This window comes from Anser brachyrhynchus (genome assembly GCF_964034855.1).
Source record: "Anser brachyrhynchus genome assembly, chromosome: Z".
Lineage (NCBI taxonomy): Eukaryota > Metazoa > Chordata > Aves > Anseriformes > Anatidae > Anser > Anser brachyrhynchus.
Window position 1 is genome coordinate 66,243,606 of NC_137697.1, and position 19,624 is coordinate 66,263,229.

General features: G+C 37.7%; 1 protein-coding gene across 9 annotated transcripts in view; it reads left to right on the forward strand.

The window, feature by feature from the left end:
- LINGO2 (leucine rich repeat and Ig domain containing 2) overlaps nucleotides 1-19,624 on the forward strand; it is a 537,865-nt gene that overhangs the window by 112,413 nt on the left and 405,828 nt on the right. Inside the window, exons 15-16 of one of the 9 annotated variants that reach the window (XR_013943654.1) lie at nucleotides 1,487-1,596; nucleotides 2,544-3,632. The exons of 7 other annotated variants lie outside the window; for them this stretch is intronic. The gene's annotated coding sequence lies outside the window, so the exon portion shown is untranslated. Of the gene's footprint in view, nucleotides 1-1,486; nucleotides 1,597-2,543; nucleotides 3,633-19,624 lie in introns of those variants that run through there. One more of the 9 variants, XR_013943648.1, reaches the window with a different exon arrangement.

Genomic DNA, 19,624 nt, shown 5'->3' on the forward strand with positions numbered 1-19,624 from the left:
TTCACACTGAAACACAAGTGGGTAAAAAAAAAATAAAAAATAATTGCATTTTCTGTCTTGGACAACACTCTGAAGCAGTGTCAGAACCCTGAGAGTTATTCATGTGAATAAAGGTTTTATTGAAACAACATGATCTAGAGGGTGGTCGCACACTGGGACAGGCTCCCCAGTGAAGTAGTCACTGCACCAAGCCTGTCTGAATTTAAGAAGTGTTTGGACTGTGCACTTAGTCACATGGTCTAAACTTTTGGGCAGACCTGTGCGGTGCCAGCAGTTGGACGTGATGATCCTTACGGGTCCCTTCCAACTCGGGATATTCTATGATTCTATGATGCTATGATTCTATGATCTTTGACACTTTCACATGGCATCTTTCCAGTTGTCATGCAACGCTTGAGACTACTGCACTTGGCAGCTCTGTTTCCCCAGGTCGTATCTATGCAATCAAATTGCACAACTGCATCCCAAGAGTATCCTTAATGAAGAGGAACATACACTGGACTGAGTTCACACCCTTAATAACATCTGGTTTTCCAGAGGTGCTCCCAGAATAATGGGAAAAAGAATCACTGGGCTAATGGTCTGAATAGCATTATATCTTTAGAGTCTCCACAGAATGGGTAACCCTAGTACTTTCTGAAAAAAAATAAAAATTAAAATTGATTAGCTTTCCAAACATTTCTCTATTAGTCCTTAAGAAGAAAATGTTCTTGGGTATTGAAAAGGGTATTAAAAATGGCAGGTCAGATCAGAGCTGCTCTGTGACTTAAAGGAGTCTGAGAGTCTTTCCTGAATGCAGTTAGGATTGCTTCCCTCTCTGAAATAAGTCAGAATAGGGTGACACACAGGTGGTTTATCTTTGGGCTACTGTCATGTGAATTTGGTACTGTATGTTGAGAATAAGTTTCATAAACACACATACTGTCTTTCATCTGAGACACATTTTCCATGTCTCACGTTATTCCAGAATGAGACTAAAAATCCATGCACTGGGCTGTACTCTCTTACCTCCTCTCATAGCAGATGCCCCTATAAGAAAAAAAAAAAAAAAAAAAAGGAATCCTGACATGCAGCTCTTTTCACTAGTCACAAATAGTTGTATAACTGCTAACAAGATATCTCCATCAATTGGCAGTGCAAGGTAACATCCTATTACTGTGTTTTTGATAGTGGTTTTGATCTTAAAAACATAGTGGTTTTGATCTTAAAAATTATTTGGTGGTCTTATCTTTTTTTTTATTTTCCAAAAACAATTTGTTTGCATAGTGAGAGGAAAAAGAAACTCTGAAGTGCCTGGATACCAAGGAAGTAGGCTGTTCCCAAGTAGTTTAGAATAGCAGTTTAAATAATATGTTTTGCTAGTATTTACACAAAACATGATTTTTAAAAAGTCTCTTTACTTTCTGGAAAGCAAATCAGCACGAAGTTGCATGCTTCTTTTTAAATAGATCACTTTCCTGTTGCTTCCTCTGTGTTTTTTTTACAGACACAACCTGGTACAATGATTAATCCCTAGAGCAGTACAAGAAAATTGAAATTGATTTTCATCACAGCAGTCAACAGTATGCCTAGTAGGATGGGTTTGCAAGATGACTGGTAAGATTGCAAGTGATCAGCAAAACCCTCATAGAGCGTACTCACGAGCCCATGATCTTCTTAATTATGGGAGTTCTGTTTTATTTAAATAGCAGTATGACTAAATGGTTTTGTAGGAACATATAACTCAGCTGAACTACTATGTCCTACACAGGCATTGAGCAGCTGTGATTTCCTAGCTGAGTGATACCATTTCTGAAGATTTGCCAGAAATGTTCAATGTACTTTCTTATGGAAATATCAGCAGGATCAAAAGTCTGTTTGCGTATTAAAGAGTAAATAGGGGAGCACTTTTGCTGGAGAGGATTAAACATTGGTAATCCCTTTGAGAAACTATCATTTGAATATGCGTGCTGTGGAGAAGAATTCATCTTTGACATTTGATTTCTGACTTTGCATACTTTATTTTACTAAGAACATAAAGTAGTTCCAAACTTGCCAATGATTATTTTGGCTCCTTTGGAAAGTAAAGTATATTGTGATTATCATAAACAAATGTTAAATGTATTTTGATTTCTTCTAAAGAAATATCATGACACCTAGTTTCTAGTTATATTACTGGTTAATTAGGAGAATAGAACATTAAATTACAGGAGCCAACCTGAGACACATCTAATTTCAGTATTTTAATCTTGACTGGAATATAGCATGTTTGATAAAACTCTATGGTCAAACAGCATAAGCGAATGGAAGTATTACTCTAGGGTATTTATGACTCTTTCACCTTGAGTCTTCACATGTTCTGTTCTGAGAGTGTTGTTTAGAAAAAACAGTTACAGTATTTTGATTTTTTGCTGCTATACTGTCTTTTGGCATCATTGGGTACCAGTAGAGGACAGGAGGGCAGTAATTGTAGTACGTTAGTGGTAGTTTTATATTTATGCTAAATGTTACCTTATGCTATTTTACATTCTTTTTACCTTTTTTTTTTTTTTTTTGTCATCCAGAAATTTATTATTTACACACCAGTAGCTATGGATGTCACATTGCTGTCAAAGTGAGGCAGAAGATCAAGCGTAGAGTGGTGTGTGAACGATACAGAGACCCGGTGCAGCCAGCCCAGGGATCTGTTCTGCTCCATCCCTCCCCTTCGTTGCATCCTGTTCCCCCTGGATCTGTCACAGTCTGGCCAAGGAATCCCCAAATTTTTTTTTTTGTTGTTGGAGTAGAACTTGTCTTGAAGCATAAAAAGTTTCAAGCAGTGCTGTGTGTTTCATCCAAGCGGGATGGCAATGATAGCTCCCAGTGCCCAAGTGCACATGGTTTCTGGCACTGCAGGGGCCTAGCTCAGTGAGAGCTACTAGATTTTTCATTGCCTGACAAGCACATGATTAATTCAGGCAATGCATTTATTACTGGCAAATTGAGGAGGAGTGAAATCCTGCTGTATTCGTCAACATATGTTTTGTTGGAAGTCTGAAGATGACTGCGTGTAACTCGCGGTGTTTAGAGGCAGTGATGGTTCATCTGTACTGCCCTGCCGTAGGAGTCCTTCCTGTGTAGCACAGGGCTCAAAACAGTTAATGAAACCTTTAGGAACTGGGACATGAGACTGCTGGGGTTGGGATTCACCGTGCAATAGACTCTGCAACTGTCAAATAGTACAGAGCACGTTTTGCTTACTGTTCTGACTACTTCTTCTGTAATTCCCTGTGACTAAGTCTTGTACGTGAGGAGTGCTGGGGCCTTACTGTGTTTCTGACTTTCTACCCAACGTGTTTTGTTTCCTTTTGTCCTTACTGTAAAATTCAGATGCAGCATGCCTACCAGAGATTGGGGTGGGTTGCTCGCAATGTACTCTGGTTATCAGAGTACACCAGTATAAATTGGTAGTGTAGGGAGTGATGAAAAGTCTATGAAGAACTGAACAGGAGAATGCTACGTGCCGCCCTGAATACCTCTGACAGAGTGACCCACAACTTCAGGAGAAGGGGATGACATGTTTGTAGATGAAATTATCTGCTCAATTTTTGAAGTGCTAAAGAAAGAAAGAATGAAAATAATGAGCATACATCAAAATTTAACGTCTCCTTCTCTCTCCCAAGGACAGTTAACAGCAGCGTGCCTCTTCTCGTTTTGCCACTGAAATGGCTGCCCTCAGCCCCTCACCCTTCGTGAGAGCATCACCTCAGCATTTGTGAGAGAGAGGGTGGTGGCCCACCCTGCCACCCCTAATAAGCTGGCTTCAGTGAAAAGGGTTACTGGACATGGTTTGGTCCCTCCCAAGTCATTCCCTGAGAGGAATCTTCGGCATAAAAATGCCTAAGAAGTGACAGAGCAATTTTCTTTTTCAAGTCTTTCAAATACATAATTTCTTGCCCAAAACTCATTTTGAAACTTTTCACTTCATCCCTTCCCTTTTCCTTTCCCCGCCTCTCCCCACCTTGCCTCCAGCAAAGTAAGCCCTGAACATTCTCTCCACTTGCAGTTCAGGTATTCTGTGTTTTTCATGAAAAGTATCATATGCTGATAGGGGGAGAAAATCCTCCTTAGTATAAGGACTGCCCCATCGAAAGGGAGGAAGGTTTTTAATGAGGTCAGTAGGAAACAGATGTGGTATGAGAAGAGAATAAAAAAAAAAAAAATCCTGTTTGTCTAGTGAGTCAGAATTTTCCAGAATGGATCTTAATTCCACCAGTGTGGAAATTTTAGTGAAAAAACACTTGTAAATTTTCTCCAAACTTTTACATCTTCTGAATTGCTGAAATATTATAAACACAAAGCAAGCACAGAGAATACATTCTTTTAAAAATTAACAATCAGGATAAATATAACAGTTGGATAAAGTCAAAATATTCAAAATCAAAATATTTAAATTCTTTTCTGACCTGTAAAGGGATTTTAAACTTTAGTTATATATACATATATATATATATAACTAAAATAAGCTAACTGGAGAATGCAGAACATATATAAAATATAGCTTTTCCTCTAGAAATTTGCAAACCACTATTCTGACACATAAAGCATCTTTCCTTTTCTTCCCATTTCCCTGATCATAAACAAGCTATCAAAACAAGAACAAAAACCATCCCCAGTCAGGCTTGCAGTGTCTTTTTAAGGACATGGGTTTACATTACTCACTGTGCACGATGCATAGCCCCAGTAAATGGCACAGTCACTTTGCAGAGTTGAACAGCACTGGCCACAGGGAAGAATCAGGGAGTAGCTGCATATGCTCATGCATTCGTGCTTCAAAGCAGAATGAGAAATAATGGACCAATGCTAGAATTCAGTTCATTAGGGTTATTTTAGAGGAGTTTGAGTGTGTGTGCATGTGTGTTTGTATGTCTTTTCACCATGTGGATTTACTGACTAACTGAATGGGACAAGTTTTAGACATTCCTAAAGCTAGACTTGATAAGAAACTGTACTGTCATGCGGAAAAGAAAAAGCTTGATGTGCTGAAGTACCTAATTGTAGCTTAGGGCAGAAGCTAGTATTGTGTATGTATTATTATTAAAAAAATGTATATATAAGGAGAAAAAATCTTTAAGGAGAGATGCTGAGTTCTGTGAAAAATTCTGGAGACGTTGGGCCCCTTCACCAGGACAGCATAGAGAGAAGAAGCAAAAGCACAACTGAAAATTGGTAATTAGATGAGCAGTTGCAATCTGTGCATGAAGTACTCTATGCTGTCATACTGTATACAAGCAATCTTCTTCACTTTGAAAGGGTTGTCTTTAAAAAGCAATATGTATAAACTGGATTTCCACAAAGGTATATCTGTGGTTTGCTAGTTATTTACAAGAGCAACTTGCTTTTTCTTTCTTTATAAGTTTGATATGAGTTTTGTAAAATTGAAAAATCGTCTTTAAAAATAATCTTTCCTCTACCCCACCTTTTCTTTCTTTTTTTTTTTTTTTCTTCATCATGGTGGTGAAAGTATTTCTTGCTTATCTTTTTATTTTTATGTTAACTGCATGTTCTGTTATCTCCAGTGGCATAATCTATTTGTTCTTAATATAGGTATATTTGATTCACTAATGTGCATTGCTGTGGGGAAGCTACTGTGTTTACGTTCATAATAATTAAAACTCAACACTTAATCATCTAATTTTTCTCTGTTTTATATGTAAGAGATCTTTCTGTGTCTTTCAGCACATATGCATCAAGCTTTTTCTTAGCAATGAGGACAGTTTTCACTAGCATAAGGAAACAGTTACTTTGGACAAAGCCTGTCTGATGCATTCACCTAGGGCCTGCCTCCTCATCGTGTCTGCCACTGCCCAGAACTGCAATACATCACTCACACAGCGGCGAGATGGTGGCTGGTGAGTGATGTGCCGTGCAATTTCTGGCAGAGGCTGCTCAGCACAGATGTGTTGAGTATACTCCTCTGGGTAACCTTGCAGCCCTTCTCAGACTCTGGTTTTTGTTTTGTTTTGTTTTGTTTTGTTTTTCTGACACACAGAATATTATGTGCTCTTGCTCAGGTGTCTGAAATAGTGGGAAAAAGCCCACCACAGAAGGAGGTCTCTGCAGTTACAATCGTAATGCAAATGTGCGAGATGGAGGAGCTCGAGTGTGTGCACGCATTCATACATGTAATGAGCAAATTCATTTTGCTCTACTTGTCAACATGAGACCTAGACCAAGGGTTTGTGTGACAGCCTGTTAAGTGCGAGTTATAAGTAGTTGATAACAAGATATTTCCCTGGAAATATTTATGCAACTTCAATTGAATAGTCATGCCCGCTATTATGTACACTGTATATTGAATTATTCCTCAAATATTAATCTGCCAAAGCTAATATATATAAGAAATTGCAAAGGCTAGTGAGTTGTGTGGAACTATCAATGCATGCATACCCTAATCTTGGTGGAGAGACAAGGGAAATCCAGGTTGGCAATGATCTGTCGGAAATTAGGCAGATACTACCTAGCTTCAGTTCTCAAAAGAAAAAATAATAATAATAATAATAAAATAATAATTGCTCCTTACTAGCAAACCTTTTGAGATGATTTTGAGAAAGTAAACCCCTTTATTTGGACAACATGTAAACATCTAACTTGAAGGAACATAAGGAAAAGAAAACTCACTTTGCCTTACTGTAAATCAAGACTTTCCTGAGTATTAGATCAATGGTGCATGTCAATCAAATATATAAAACTATTTGCATATAGCATTACTGTTGTACAAGGCTTGTTTAGTGAAGCAACAATTGAATTTAAAGCAGCTTGATCTCCTTTAACCAGTTTTACCTGCAGTAATTTGTTTGTACATACAGTAATTTGCATCTGTCTGAATAATGAAACACCTCTAAAAATGAGTAAGGCTCTTCGCATAAGTTCTGTGAAGTTGTATGTATTTCTTCTGGGCTGACTCTGAAAGAAGGCATATAAGCCTTTTTCTGGCTACAAGCTGTGGTGGTTTTACTCGAGTGGGTGGCCAACCTGCACCTCAGCCGCTCTCTCACTCCCCCTCCTCAAAGGGGAAGGCAGAGAAAATACGACACAAAGGGCTCAAGAGTTGAGATAAGGATGGGGAGATTGCTCAGCAATTATTGTGATGGGCAAAACAAACTCAGAGTAGGGAGATAGTAAGATTTATTGCCCATTACTAACAAGCTAGCGAAGTGAGAAACGAAAGAAACCAAAAATGCCTTCCGTCCATCCACGCTCTTCCACCTCCTCCCCCCAAGCGGTGCAGGGGAACTGGGGAATGGGGGCTGTGGTCAGTCTATAACGCTTTGTCTCCGCCACTCCTTCTCTGTCAGTTTCGTCCCCTGTGCTGTGGGGGTCCCTCCAGCGGGATGCAATCCTTCCCAAACTGAGCCTGTGGGGGCTGCCCACAGGCAGCAGCTCTTCAGGAACTGCTCCCACACGGCTCCGTACCACGGGGTCCATCCATCCCCCAGGAGCAAACTGCCCCAGCACGGGTCCCCCACGGGCGGCAGCTCCCCCCAGACCCCCTGCTCCTGCGTGGGCTCCTCTCCACGGGCTGCAGCTCCGGCCCGGGGCCTGCTCCTGCGGGGGCTCTCCATGGGCCGCAGCCTCCTCCAGGCCACATCCACCTGCTCCACCGGGGGCTCCTCCACGGGCTGCAGCGTGGAGATCTGCTCCGTGTGGGACCCATGGGCTGCAGGGGGACAGCCTGCTCCACCAGGGGCCTCTCCACAGGCCGCAGGGGACTTCTGCTTCGGTACCTGGAGCACCTCTCCCCCTCCTTCACAGACCTTGGCGCCTGCAAAGCTGTTTCTCACTCCTCTCTCTCTCCCAGCTGCTGTAAAGCAGCCTTTTTTTTCTTTTCCCTTTCTGAAATGTGCTCTCACAGAGGCGCAAACAACATCGCCTATTGGCTCGGCTCTGGCCAGCAGCGAGGCCCTTACCTAACATGGTGCAGCTTCTAGATTCTTCTCACAGAAGCCACCCCTATGGCCCCCTGCTAACAAAACCTTGCCACGTAAACCGACTACGCACACATCTTTTCAGTCTTGGGGTATAGGTCCCATTTTTAGCAATCTAAGTGACGGTAAAATAAGGAATGATGGCTTTACTATGTAAAAGTGAAAAAGCAATACATTAAAATGGCAAAGAAGTGAAGTTAGTGAATAGGTTTTCTTGTTCTGTACACCAGCCAGGTACTGCATCTTCATACTGCACTTGGAGTGTGTGCCTCAGGGGCAGGAAGGGAGATTCTGAACTCGTACTGCAATGCTTAGACTGTAAGGTTTATGGTATATACATGCACATACATGTAGTATATCTGTAGTTCATTCTGTTTCCTTCAATATACAGCTTAAATGTAGGTTGGAAAAAGTGTCACTTAAGTGTTTGTTTACCCAATATGGATAATGTTTTGGTAATATCAGTTGTCGGCTAAAAGTTAGCTTGAATCTTCCCTTAGGGCTGACAAAGCAGGTGTCGTACAGCTTACACTGTGACTGCTGGGGAGCTCAGTGGTATTGAAACTTTTTTTTTCTTTTTTTTTTTCTTTTCTTTTTTTCTGTGGGTTTGGTAAACCCAGAAAACTCTTGAGGGTGAGGAAGGTGAGCTTCTGTACTGCAGAACCTCTGGAGAGCCTGCCTGCAGCAAGCTGTCCTTGCACACGCATCGTCTCAGCAGATGGGCTATGGGGTCTGCGAACATCCTGTTGTGTGTCATGGTGAAAAACGTTAGTGACACAGGGAGGGAGGCTTACTTAAACCAGAATTAATGATGTAAAAATGGATGGAATTTGGACTCCGGATTCAGTTTGCTAGGTCTACCTAGGTTTGGAGAAGGTATTGGTAGGAAGAGGGTGGTGACAGGTCTGTAGTGAGAGCGTGCAAGGAACAGGGGAGTCGTGGGGAGCAGCAGAAATGCCAGACCGACCACAGTATTGCTCTCACCTGCTTGTCACCTCCAGGTTTTCATACTGACATGCAGTAACTGGTGCTGTTCACAGGTCTTCTGAAATGGAACCGTATGGAGACCATACAGCCTGGAGATACAAAGGATGATTTTGTTTTCTCTTAGAGAGGATGGCTGGTTTGTGTCTGTCCTGTCTTTTTTAAAGACTCAGTTCTAGAAAAAAGATGATAGTATTTTTTTCCTGTGGGTTGAAGGAACCTAGTTCCTTCCTAGTTCCCTAGCTCAGCACCTTGGAAAATAATGCTATTGATCCTTGACTCCCACTCTTAATTGTCAGTAGCTAGTGCTAATGTATGGTTTTGCTTTCAGATAATGGAGGAAAGGTGACATTTTCCCTCCTTCCTTATCTTTCCCTGGTGACCCCCAAATACTTTAAAAGTATGTAAAGAAACACATTTTCACAAAAACTAAATAGTCAAAGAGATTTGTGGCATCCTGTGAAAAATGTGGGCACTAGGCCTGGGTCCTTCGGGTGCATTTTTTCTGCAACTTAATGATGATTAGAGTATCTCTAAGCCTAATGTGAAATATTACTGAAGAATAATTAAATTTTCTTGCTCAAATGCACAGCCATTTATAATAGTTATTATAGTTTCTGAATGTGTTTATTACAGAGAAATTGCTGAGAAGAAAAAAAAAATTACTTGGCTCCATGGTGTTTCTGATTCAAGAAAAGCAGCAACAACCTACTGTTGGGTTTATTGTACTTTTCATTAAAGCAGCTGGTATTGGCCATTCGCAGAACCATTGTTCTGATACAATACAGTACAATACATAAATTTCTGCTTGCCTGTGAAGCCATCTGGTTCTACCTCTGTTCTCAGTATTTTTAGCATTAATGAGAAATATTGTAATTCTTATGAATACTCCCAAAAGCTCCGAATCTTTCTGTAAGTTACAAATACTTAAATGTATTTGTTTTTAGTACAATTAATTGAATACAGAAGACTAAGTTAAATTTTAACTTTGCCCCTAACAAAAAATGAAAAACTTTTAAAGCCTGGCCCTGAACGGGAAGGGAAAAATGCATAAATTTATTCAAATTGTTTTTTGCTTTGTTTTTCACTTTTAAATGGGACTTTATACAAATTTCTCCATAGAAGGTCAACTTTGATGGTTTCTCCAGCATTTTGCATCAAGGAATCATGAAATGCTTTTTCACAGCTGCAGCAGGAATAAGTATAGAGTAGAATCAGGTGGAGGGGTGTCCTCTTTAAACTGGACTCAGGCATGTCTTATAATCAAACCAAGAGAGATTAAAATGTGACTTGTCCCTTCACAGCTTGACAGAGCGGTAGCAAACTGTTGATTACAAGATACTCATTAAGATCCTTGCTCAGAATGTAAATGCAGCACTGCATCTCACAGAGGAATGTGTCGAGGCTGTTTGCTTTTTCAGGCACTGGTCACAAATCTCTGAAATTGCTGTAGTTAAAATTCTGCTAATGACTAGCTCAATTACTTTCAAAAGGGTCTTGCTTTTTCACAGTTTAAGATAGCCCCAGTTACCAAATCACCTCTTCTTTCTTCCTAGTCCCCTTACTGTTTGTCTCCTTCCCAGATACAGTAAAGAACATTTCATAGTTTCAAGGGCATTCCTGGCAAAAGGTATGTAATAATATTAATTGCAGAATTCTCCAGGTACTTGTCAAGTCCTGAAGAGATCAGCCTGTGCTGGCATTGTGCATTCAGATAAAGCTGTGCGAGCAGCGGGGTCCTTGGAGTTAGTACTGCAGCCAGTAAAACATGGACAGCCTGCTGTTAATGGGCTGCCGGTCAACAGGGCTGTGTGCACTTACAGAAGCTGCTGGCCATTTCATTTTATATCTTACCTAAGGTTTTAGGGCATGTCCTACTGCTTCTTGACTAAATATCATGGTAGTGGAAAGAAAGAACAGAAGCAGTCCACTGAGCATTAAGATGACAAAAACTGTAAAGACGTTAAACAAGTCAGCATTGATAGAACCACACACTTGGGAATTTTATGTTGAAAATTATATTCTAGAATGAGAGTTTAAGTGTTGCGTGCATTCAAAATAGACTGATCTGTTTTGCAGAGCTGATTGTTATTCAGGTAACTGAATAGTCCTCTCTAAATAATAAATTAGATACAGGTTATTACTGGCGATGAGAGAAGACCTATATTGAATTAATTTACCAATGTTTTCAGTTTTAAAGGAGTAAAGCTGAGTCATGATGATGTCTAGATGCTGGATGTTATAAAAATATTCACTCTGGAAGCTCAGGCTGTTGCCTCCTTTCGATCTGTGGAAGAAGAATGCAGTTAAAGAAAAGAGGGGCAGAAAGCTTTTAGGGGTGCTTTCCCAGAATGGTATTTCAAGGCACTCCACAAGGTTATGGGACAATTTTGACCTGTTCCAGCAGCTGCCTAGGACAAATTATGTGGCTTAATTCAAGATTTAATTTCACCTGCTCTTCATCTCTTAAAGCTTTTCCATGAGTCTGGACAGATGTGACTAGCCAACAGGAGCCGATTGATAACAGTGCTGTCCAGCTGCCAGCTTTGGGAAATTTCATACTCTTTTAAGGGGTTCTAATGAAGAACATGAGACTCAAAATATCCTTTGTATTTGGATATCTGATCAGATGTTGCTTTGTATAATATTAACTTCCTCTGATTATCTTCGGTTTAAAATTCTAAGTCTAGTATAGGTCAGTGTATAATTTAGATTAGATATAAAGAAGAAATTCTTTACTCTGAGAGCAGTGAGGCACTGTCACAAGCTGCCCAGAGAAGCTGTGGATGCCCCATCCCTGGAAGTGTTCAAGGCCGGGTTGGATGGGGCTTTGGGCAACCTGGTCAGGGAGGTGTCCCTGCACATGGCAGGAGGGGGTGGAACGAGATGATCTTTAAGGTCCCTTCCAACCCAAACCATTCTATGATTCTATGGATACTCTCTAAGTAGTGCAAGAACTTTTAGTGTCTGCATTAACCTTTGAGTAATATTAATGATCTCCAAAACCTACATAATTTACTGTGTAGAAGAACTGCTTTCTGTTTCATTCTGGTTGGCTTCAGATTACTGGTACTTGGTGTTCTGACTATCGTTGTTCTTCTTATTTCCCAGCACTTACTCAAAAATAAATTTGGGTTTCTCAAAACTGGTGTCTAAGTGTGTTCAGCCCTCTAAAATGTCATTTGTCATTTGCATATTTCTTATAAGAATTTTAGCCTTCTTGAAAAAGAATCCTGGAAAATACCTCATTTCTTTTCTTCCATACACATCCATTTTCTTTTTCAGTACTAGTACAACAAACTTTTCACATTCTTTCAGATTGGCTTCAGTAATCATGGTGCATAGTTTACACTTCTATACGAAGAGTTCCCCCAATTTCTAATCAAAGCATTAGAGGCAGTGAAATCAAGAGAATATGAAAATTCAAACCTAATCCCGTGGATAGAGTGTTATTTAGGAAAGAGCTTACTTTGAGAACAGGAACATACAGAAAGTTTATTTAAGGAAAAAAAAGAAAAAAAAAAGGATCATTAAAGGCACTGTTTAAATCAGTCTTGCTCTCTTTCTGATCAGCATTCATCACTTACAATACAGATACAATAATTAAAAGAAAATTCTTGTTTTTTTCAAAATGTGCAATGAAATTTGTGTGTATTTTTCAAAGCAGTTATTCTCCTTTATTTTATGTGGTGATAATATATGGATATCTTAGCCCAGTTATTTTTTGGATAGTAGTTACCAAGAGGAAACACCATATCATTTACTGCATTAATGCTACAACTAATTGATGGTGTCATTTTTATCTTAGGATATAGCCATTTCTGCTCTCTTAGAAAATGGAAGTAATATGATAATTGGTGCTGAAATTATTACTTATAGAATGCACACAGATTTAGTGGGTTTACTGAATTGCTCTGTGACAAGGAGGCCTAAGACACCATTAGGGACCTTTCTGTTTTGTTTTATGCAAATATGTAAGAGGCAATGCATTCAAATCCACACAAAATCAGCAGTAAATGTAAGTAGGAAAAGTGTCACTAAGAATTAATTGTTCACAGCTTTTCTGTAGTTTAGAGAGAGGAACAGGGCTAGATCTGTTGGGTCCTACTCTTGCTGTACGCACTTTCCCATAGCATTGTTTTTTTGTTTGTTTGTTTGTTTTTTAAGCAACTGTTACTGGATTATGGTTTGAAGAATATGTATATATTGTGAGGATATTCTGGAGTCTTTGAAGAGACTGTGTAGACATTTTTTCTCTGCTTATTGAAGAGTGAAAATTAGAATAGCAACATGATGCAGCAGCAAGAGCAAATTCATTATAATCTCTAAATCACTTACGATGATGTGAACATTCATTTTTTTAAAACAAAAACATGCCATAAAATGAAACTCTTTACCATACCATAGATATATTATTAATGCCTAAATTTAAATTGAATCCTCTTTCTTCCAAACATGTCTGAAACTGGAACAATTTTAGATTAGAGATACAAAAAAAAAAAAGAAAAAGTAAAATTTCAGTATTAACCAGTAATAATAAAAGATGTCCAATTTATTTACTTTTAGTCTTTTCATATTGCATAGTGTATGCTACTGTGAAACCAGAGTGTATGTAAATAACTACTTTTCAGTCAAGATTTTAATAACATTTGTGAAGGAAAATTAAAGGCTTTAAAAAAAAAACGGTGATGTTACTTAATTAAGGAGAATACCTAGATGATGCACATGAACATTCAAATAAACGAATGTTGTGCGTTATATTCACTTTTCCTTGAGAAATAAAGCTTCTGTCACTAGCAATTGAAGAGACTAAGCTTTCTCTGCAGGAAGGAGTACATGAACAGGTGGGTAAGTAAAGAGACATAAAATAATGGGTTGTCCTTCAAGACTTTTTGTAGGGCCATATAAATGGACAGTTGCAGATTGTTCTAATTTACATAAATGTTGCTTGTAGATGGATTAATAGACATTTTTCAGTAGTCATAAAGAAAAAATTGCTATCTCAATCAATTAAAACCTTACCATATTTCAAATTTAAGGGGAAGAGAAGAGAAACTGTAATTTCTGTATGGGATTGAAACATTTAAATGTACATGTTTTAGGTCTTTACTGCTTAATATGTCCAAAAAGTGTATCAGCACATACTGGAAAGGTAATGGGAAAGAGAAAGTGGGACTTTTGGCCAGACCAGAGATCATGTGGTCAAATTGCTGGCTTGAACCAGGACTCTCAATAAGATCTCATGTTCATCACTCACACAATTAGTTTGTGCTTTACTGGCAGATGTTGGTGTTTAATGCAGAGAACGCTTCTAGCTCTTTGGAGTACAGGACATTGGGATTTTAAGGCAAAATGTTTTACAATAAATTTGTAGGACCTGAACCAAACATATCTGTTTCTAAGACTTCATTTGGATTACAGAAACACCCTGAAGTCTATAGCACCAGGTGGACTCTCTGGTACAGTATAGAACCTACCCGTCTCTGAAAAAATAAATGCTGCCTGGCACGAGGAAAAAAACGTCAAATTGATTCAGCAACTCTTTGTGCAGATCCTTGATTTCACTCAGAAACCTCTGAAGTATAGTTAGTCTTAGATCCTTTTATACTTGACACTGAGAAGGCAGCATTTCCTTTCCAAGGCTCATAAATGTAAATTGTTGCAGCAAAGACACTTCTGCCATTTAAGCGTACGGGTTTCAGCCTTCTTAGTTGTTAGCCAAGTTAAAGGATTGTGATCTCTCAATGAATGAAGTATCTGTAAAAGCGATGCTATAAAGCTCCCTACAGGTCGGGTCTTGGAAAACATGTCATCGTTATGGTTGCATATTCATGATCTCTAGGTAGCAATGCTTTTTGTATACTACCAGTATTTCTTCTTACTGACATCTTCAGTTAATACAGAATCTGAGCACTGCAGTCCTCTGTTTGCATATGAAGCAGATCACAGGGTACAAATTTCTAGGCAGAATCCTATACACTGCCAATAGGGGGTAAATTGCCTTTCATTGTTATGTGAAGCTGAAAATTGTGTATATCCTTCTCTAGGAAAATCTAAACTTAACGATCTACACTGTTGTTTTTTTATTGCATCTTTAAGCATGTTCAGATATTCCTTTTACATTACCAATAGAATTCAAAAATGTTTGTGGTGACCTTACTATAACTAGATGCACATAAATGAAATCAACCGTCAAGTGAGAACAGTCTTCAACATTATTTACGGGGGTACTGGATGACATAAGTACATTATTTTACAAGATATTAATGAGCCTCACTGAGTTTCAGCACAGACTCGATGGACTGGATATGTGTTTAAATTTAAAATGCTACAAAACAGAAATAGTCATTTTCTTTCAGGAATCATGCTTAGAAGCTTGCTGGGAACTTTTCAGATGAATCTAACCTGTCATTTGGAGTCATTACAGTAGACTGACATAATGAATAAGATCTGAAAGTGGCATATAGGCAAATGAAAAACTACCTGATGACAAACTTTGGATTCATTGTAACCTCTAGACATGACCAAATTACTTAATGTGTTACAAAAAACCATCCTGGATTAGTGTTAGATGACGTTAAAATCATCTTCCAAGGAAAACATAGTAGAATGTGTTTAATTTATTGCTGTTCGCTTATGTTAGGACATTAAATATGTATATATATATATATATTCATTATTCTTTTCTAATCTGGGAAAATGGTACTGAAGTTACAGCGCTGAGATACAAGACAGAGTACCCGAGAAGAATGTAGCTTTTATTTCAACTTTGCAAAGAGTAATCTATTTATTTATTTATTAACTAAAGAAAAGAGGAAATTCTTCTTGCAGCATGACTAATGGTGCTAAAACAGGAAATAATGAGGAAAATAGTGTAATCCTTGGTCCTTGTACGATCGCCACTGAAATAACAGTATGTTCTGTGCCATAACTAAGTGATTTTGCTTCTCAGACCCTGTATGTGGCATCTCTATGCAGGAAGTCATTCCAATGATAAAGAACACAATGATATGTCCTTGGTGAAAACTATGCAAAAAAAATGAAAACATGACAAAGTATAATACTCTGTCCTCGGCATTATGTAGGTCTGTGGCTGTTCACTTTGGATCTCTGATTAAAGTTTAGTGATTGCCAGTAGGCATCACAAAATTAGAATTGTAATTGCATTTATTAGGACAAATGAGCATTTTTAGAACTTTGTAGACTTTCAACAAAACTGAATATACTTTATTAAAGGGAAAGTAATTTTTAGAGACTTTTAGATAAAAATAAATAGTTTCCACTAGTAACTGGAGACAGTAAACTCAAAAGTATATGGTATTCCACAGTACTTTTTGCATTTAAACAACATTAAGGTGCTTCTTTTTCTTCTCTATTTTGTGCTGTAGGAAAGAGATCTGACTTGACTGTCTTGCAGTTACAGGGTGTGCCTAGTTATTGGAATTAAATTAAATTTCCAATTCTAATTTTCTTCCTAACTTTTGTCAAACTATACAATGATTTTGTTCCTTTATTTATTTCCTTCAAAAGTAAAAAAAAAAAAAAAAAAAAAGCTTTTATCTGGCTCGTCTGTTTATGCAAGCCTTGCCAAATAATAGTGCTCTGTCAGTGACAAGAACTTTTTCAGAGTTGCTAACATTATTTAAAAATACATAAGGATGAAATAGAAAAGTGGTGATGTTAACCTTAAAAAGTTTTGTTATTTCAAAAATGGTCATATGGAGAGAAAAGTATTTGGATGTATACTTTATAATGAAATGTAATAAAAGTACAACATAAAGTATACATGAAAATTGATATTGTAATTGACAAAGGAAGAAGGGATTAAAATAAGTTTTTGTTGTCGTTGTTATAATAGTTTATTCATAGCATGACAAGACAAGATAGTTGAATACACATTCATACACCATAAACAGAAATGTCAGCAGCTGAGCAAAATTTATCACCATCTAGATCTCTTACTCTTACAAGGACTGTGGAAGTAGCACAGCCATGAAACAGAGGCAAGCAGTCTCTGTTTCTAAGAGTTAGAAAAACAAATGTGCTTCTTTTTATCCAAAAGGCTGTCTGAAAATTTTAGTTTTGCGTAATGAATTTACACCATTTTTATCAAATAATTTATCTGAATTTAGCAGAAGAAAAATATATACCAGAAATATCTGTGGGATTGAATGGCTTTTCTCACAGTTTTTATTAAATTAACTTAAAAAAAAAAAAAACTTACTACTTTATTAGTCTTAACATTGACTATATGTGTTGAGCATTGATACTTCTTTTATTTCTGTTGCAGTATATACAGAGATTAAAAAATAATGATTTTGAAACTTTCCTTTCAATAGATATCTGCCTTTCTAGTGAGACTCATTTTTCTAACATGTTCTCTGCATAATTTTCATGGTCAGGAGTAGCTCTTTGGTGGCCATAAGTAAAAATTCGGCTTCGCTGCTTCTGCTATTTCTTTCTCCTGTCATTTCCTCAGGTACTGAAGTACTGAAAGAGAAAAGACTAAGCTTACAGAAACTGCCGAGCAGTTCACCTGCGCTGAAACAAGTCCCAAGAGATGTCAATAACCTTTGCGGAAGAGATAGTAAAGGGCAAGATGTTGACGGTAACTCTCAGGTTAGCAGTCTTCTTATCAAGAGCTGCAGTAATGTCTTGGTTTATACACTCCATTTGCTCTCATTGAAAATGCAGACTCCAGGCATATCACATACTTAACATTCAGCAACAGTGGAATGACTGCGTCTTACAAGAAGTTACTCTGTCTTACAAGGAAATGCCTGTTAACAATGTGTTAAGCAGAACTCAGAAGGAGAAAAGGACATATGAATTATGAAAATCCAGTCTTTCCATCACGTTACAGCAGTAATACTCATAAGCAAGTCAGTCTTTCTTCAGCAAGTCTAACTCCTAGCTCATATACAAGACAATGACTTCTTTACCTAGCTTACATTGACAGCAATATTAATCCTTGTATTACTAAAATAAGCACTCCATTTTCACCTTGTTGTCTGAAAAGATTACAATACAGCTTTTTACAGAAGTTGAGCAATGAGAGCAGCAGTCCCCATCTCTCTGCACTGCTGTTTATTTCAACTTTAAATTCCTTCAAGACCTAATATCAAAGAAAGCAAACTCATTAAAAAGACCAATCTGGCTGTGATGAGGGAAATCCTTAGTTAATAATTAATTGTATATTATAGGCAGTGTTGTGACCTAACCTTGTTGTAGATCATGAGGCTTTTTTTCTAAGTGGAAAATACTGTGGAGGAGATAGAGCTGATAGTATCGAATTGTGCTTTTTGGAAAATATAAGTATGTGGCATTCTTAATTCACAAACTGATCATAGATATTAATCTTGTCTTTCTCTAAGATGGTCAATGATTGAAACAAGATGAATTTCTGAGTTACTGAGACACAGTGTATAGTGTTAGAATTTTTTTCATCTCTGCTCTTTGAAGCCTCCATAACTGTGTTAAATATTGCAGCTACTGCATTGTTGTAAGCTCTACTACATTTACAGGAGGTCAGGATGTTTCATCTTGGATTCTTTATTTTTTTATTTTTCTTTGCTATCTTGAAACTGCAGTGATCAATTCTGTGTTTTCCACAAGTGAATTTTAAGGTTAGTTTTCCAGAAGTCTGATTTTCTCCTTTCCTACAATTATAAAATCCTTCTTCTGACTAGAGTCAAGCCCTGACTTTGTAGTATCTTGCAAGCATTTTTGCAGGAAGGTGGTGATGTGATGAATATAAAGAGGGAGCTCCAGATAATATTTCTTTTCCATTTCTGTTACATCTGCATTTCCTTAGATAAGCTAATTTGGTGTGAAAAAGGACAAATGACTCTGCATGCCGTGGGCAGAATAAATGTTGGATTATTAGAGTCTAGGAAACATGCTTCTTTTACGTTGCTGACGTAGCCTATAAAATACAGAGGAACAGTGTTGTATTTTGCAGACTCAATATAATTGCTATTTCTAAACAGTTGGGTAACGATTTTTTCCAACAAATGTAATGAGTTTTAGAGTTAATCTTTTACTGCATAGTACCCATAAGAAACTAGTAATAGAAAGGTTTTCCCTTCCAGATCAAACTAGAGTCTTTTCAGGACACCAGCTTTCAAATCTGGAAAATTAGTATTCCTTTCATGCCAGTTGCACTTCGTTTAATAAGAAATCCTGTATTATCAAAAGTAGAAGTCATCTATCCAATTTATTCTACCTCATAATCACTTCTCTATTGAAGTGTTCCTATTTGCATAAAATGTTGAAAGATTTTTATAATGCAACTTTTTTCATATTTTCTCTCTTGTGCAAGGAAATAGCAATCATTTTAGTAAGCATTTGTGGCAATTATATGAAGACATTTGAGATCATGTTATAATGTGTTCTAGCTTTTCAGTGATTTAAATGAAGTTGAATTTCACATTCTTCATTTACTGTAGGGTGCAAATTGTATCAGTGATTTAAATAGATTAGGAGATTGTCACTGTAATAGAGAACACTAAGGACACAAATAACTGCAGGTGAGTTGTGTTCTGTAGTCTTCAATACTGCGGACAGTTCTTAACAGGATGAAAATCTGTACTGAATAATGTATCACAAAGCAAAATTAAATTAAGTAGCAACCATACATGACAAAACTAATGTACTTTTGCATTTAGGGCAAAGGCAATTCTGCTCATTTGTAT